This window comes from Ipomoea triloba, chromosome 3 (assembly GCF_003576645.1).
Source record: "Ipomoea triloba cultivar NCNSP0323 chromosome 3, ASM357664v1".
Taxonomy (NCBI): domain Eukaryota; kingdom Viridiplantae; phylum Streptophyta; class Magnoliopsida; order Solanales; family Convolvulaceae; genus Ipomoea; species Ipomoea triloba.
The window spans coordinates 32193283-32198015 of record NC_044918.1 but is presented as its reverse complement, the minus strand read 5'-3'; positions in this window follow the sequence as shown (position 1 = coordinate 32198015).

Sequence of the window (4733 nt, the reverse complement as noted above, 5' to 3'; positions counted from 1 at the left end):
CATTTACATTTACGTTGGGCTTTGGCGTATAAGGATGGAAAGTTGATTAGCTAGTGCACATCGTTCCCACTAGTGAGATCGGCTAGAGCCCCTATTTAAATAGAAGGTGAACCAAAACTTTGGAAATGCATGCTTGCGTATAGTGCGAGAAGTGTGATCCCTTGTTTTACTTGTTCATCTACGAAAGGTTTTTATTTCCCGAAAATATTTCTTGAGTTGCTGACATCTGACCAAAATCCTTTATAGATAACACAAATGATTTCCCCCGTTTCAACAGTCTTAGACACCCATTATTTTGACTTGCCAAAAGCTTTGTTTTGCATGGGAGAGTATCTCAAGCAAGAAACAAATAGGACCAAAAGATAAGCTTAAATGCTTGAGAGAGTAAGATGTCCTCGGAGACTTATATGCTTAGAGAGTAAAATGTCTTGCTTGAGGACAAGCAAGAAACAAAGTGTGGAAAATTTGATAAGACTCCGAGATAGCCTTATTTTAGGCACATTTTAGGGTGTTTTATCGCGTCTATAGCATCCTTATTTGGTAAATCATATGCGTAAATGCTTGAAAATCACTAACTGATGCACAGAAGCTACTTATAGCTCAAAGGAAGTAAAACAGGAGCCCCGGGAGCAAATAGGACCAAAAGATAAGCTTAAAGAGCAAACCAGGAAAAAAGCGGAGCCCCGGAGGACCAAACTGGGAGGCCACAAGCGTGTGTGCAAGCGTGGAAACTTTCCAGAAGCTCCCCACGCACGCTCACACGCGTGTGAGAGGCGTGGAGACGTGATGCGCGAATTTCAGCTAGGGTTGTCATTTCGGAAACTATTTATACCCCTTTGATGAATTTTCAGGGGGGGTTTCCCACAAATTTAGTTTTCCTTATCTTAGTTTTTCCTTTGGAGAACTTTCTCCATTCTTCTTAGCTTTTTAGATTAGATCAATCTCCATTGTAGAAGACAACAAGCTTGGATTGAAGATCTTCTTCTTTCTAGGTGATCTCTATTTCATTTCTATAATTTTAGCTATCTTGTTCTTGGATTAAATTAGCTTTTGCTTGCATTTCATATTATGAGTAGCTAGTTTAGTCTAGGGATTTGGATTGTGTGATTGAATTTTGCTTGTATGATGATCTTATCTCTATATCTTGGATCTATGAGTTTGTGTTGATGGATTATCTATTCTTGTCTATTGATTGTTGTTTTGATGAGATCTTGTTTGGATTTGGCCAATCTAGATGAGAGATTGAGCTCTTGACTCTTTTATGTCTTTGATTAAAGTTAGGATTTGAAGCTTGACACAATCATAGTTCCTATGGACTTCTTAAGAATAGTAGGATAGTGTGTAGCTTAAGTGTTTGATGAAATTCGTCTTAGAACTTTGGATGCTTGAAGGCACTCCTAAGTCAAAGAAGCCATAGTACAGAAGGTGGAAAAGGACTAAGACAACACACTCTTGAATAGACAATATCCTAGCAATCCTAATCCTTGACCTTAGACACTCCACTATGCAATATTCATGAACACTATCCAATCCCTACCCCTTTTACATATTCACAAAATCATTTTTACTTTACTACTCTCTTGCACTCAAACCAACCAAATGAACTTCTCTCACTCACAAATCCACCCTTCACCACACTCGAATCTTTTGCATGGTTCAATCAAGTAAACTCACGAACGTTTGACACACCTCGACGTCCCTCCTTCGAGACCGACACTCGGGGAGTCACAGACTTTCCGTTTTAACATATAAATATCTTTTGACGAATCATCCCACTTAACACTACATCCCTACTTGTCAATCATCTAATGTTCAAGATAGACCACCATTCACTTCCCTAAAATTATCAACTTAGGCTCTAATACTTTCTTATTTCCAACATCTCATAGCCTAAGCTCCCAAAAGTTCGAACAGCTTTGATACCAATCTATAACAGAGCGTACCAAACTCTATTTCCCAAAGCAAAGACCTCACAACCTAAAGTTTTGATACCAACTGTAACAGAGCGTACCAAACTCTATATCCAAGACCTTATAACCTTAAGCTCAGATACCACTTTGTAACACCCCAATTTTCACATCTTAAATTTATTACAAAATCACTAATAATATATCGCGGAAGCTTATACATCTAACCAGCAGAAAATGGGTGTCACCGCCACACCTAGAGTGAATTCTATCACCTCATTGACAAACTCCACTCTAAGTGCACAGGCTAAACTTACAACATCAAATAACATCCAACAGTCCAATTTAATACATATGGAAATAATTCTTCCAGGTTTCTATTCTAGGATAGAGTAGATCTCAACCTCAACTTCCATCCTATTCAGAGCTCATCGGGCTACTTGAACCCACACTAGACAACATCTGTTAAAAGAAAACACATTGAAGTGTAGTTAGCACGACGTCTAAGTAATAAAACCATGGTCACCCAAAATTCAACAAAGGTTTTCAAAACACGAATAAAAGAGTTTTGGTAACTTTTACCCACTTAATGATATTTCACCTGAAAAGAAGTTAATAATGAAGACTTGCACAAAAAGTGATTAGTGAATCAACATCAACCTGTCTCTTAAGACAAAATCATTTCTTTACAAAATAACTTTCTTCTCATCTTTAAAACTTCCTTAGTTTCATAATAGTAAGCGTGAGGCCTGTTGGAGTATCAACCCCGGGCCATGGCATTCAAGCCCTCCCGTAGGTCAATCTTGTAAACAACCTGGGGCCATGGAACTTAAGCCCTCCCGTAGGTCAATCATCTCAACAACCCCGGGCCATGGCATTCAAGCCCTCCCGTAGGTCAATCATCTTAACAACCCCGGGCCATGGCATTCAAGCTCTCCCGTAGGTCAATCATCTTAACAACCTCGAGCCATGGCATTCAAGCCCTCCCGTAGGTCAATCTTGTAAACAACCGATGGGCTATGGCAATTAAGCCCTCCCGTGGGTTAATCAAGTCCTCCACAACTTACTTTAGAAACTAAGGTTTTGAAAACATGTTCCTTCCTTCAGTTTTCTTTCTTAAATCATTCATTTTGGGCATATTTCACAATTGAGTCCAATACTTGAAATTGGCTACCTCATTAGCCCCTGAAGGATATTCAAAATACTTTCAGTACCCGCAGGCTTTTCAAACATCATTTTCTCATCATTCAAGTAAGGTACACACTCACTAAAAATGGTATTTTCCTTCAAAAATAAGGTTTTGACAACCTGTGTACCAAAATAGCATACGTTCTTCAACGTAAGTTTTCATAAACATTTTTGGATATGCTTCATATTCAAGTCTCATACTTGAAATCTATCCACCTAGTTATACACTTATATATTCTACTAACACTACATATATCCATTCTCAATACTATTATTATAATAGTACGAACCCATAGTCAACCATTTATGAATCAATCGATTCATAGCAGCATTAATATTAACATCCTTAACCTTGTCCCTTATCATGAATTTCAGTCCATCTTACAATCCAATCATCATCGGTAATCCATAATCATGGTTCCACCATTAACTATTAATAGATGGTTATCCTTGTCATTATCGTCATCAATAACTTTCACCATCATCAACACCATTAGAAATATAACTTGAGGAAATCGCACATCCAAATATGTATAAAAGTCATTGCCTAACCATAATCCAAAATCGTTCAACAACTATTTCCTCATGATTCACCATATACAATCTTTATCTCAATATTTCCATATAACAATTTCCTCAATACATATCATAATAATATCTTTATCTTAACTTTTCCATATAACAATTTCCTCAATATATATCATAATATCATCACTACTCAAAATTCCTTTAAACCATAACTTATTCACCAATAGAGAGATTTCCAACTCTCAAAATAAATTCCAAAGGAATAATTCCAATATCTCATAATAATTACCAAGGAGATACTTTCAATCTAAAATAACCACCAAATAGAGAGTATCCAAACTCTCACAATAAAAAATAACCACCAAATAGAGAGTATCCAAACTCTCACAATAATCACCAAAGATAATTCTTCAAATAATTAGTCACACTTTTCTTGTGTCCAATAGTAATTATTATATACAGTGTCAAGGAGAAATGGATCCAAATGGAAAGTTTCAACTTCCAAACCAATACCAAACCAACCGGACGAATCTACGAACCAATGGCCATAACCAAATAGAAAGATCTCAACTCTCATTATCATAATCATATCACTAACCTTCATTATCATAATCACCATTTAATCTATTCGTCCAGTCATTAAACCTAAATAACTATCATCAGTCCTTAATCACTATAATTAAAGCTTAATTACCTCCTGAACTCCACTGTTAATCCATCTTTAATGTCAATCTAACCCCATTATTAACCATATCATAACCAATAATCGAAGCTTACATCATCCGCACCACTGGACGCACAGGGGACGCGCGTCCGGTATCGCGTCCACAGGTTCTGCCCACTCTTCGCCCAGCCCGGATGCACGGTGGACGCGCATCCGGCCCTGCGCCCGCACACACGGCCAGTTCTGGACAGTGTGAACAACGCAGTGGTGAACACCTCTACTATCATCTCCATAATTATTATAAGTACACATATGTATGTATATCCATATATTTCAACACAAAGCTCATAAATCCCTATCTCAACTATCAATCATCAAATCTTAAGTGACAAAACCAACTTAAGGGATTTCTTACCTCTTAAGTAGCTTTTAACACCATAGAAATT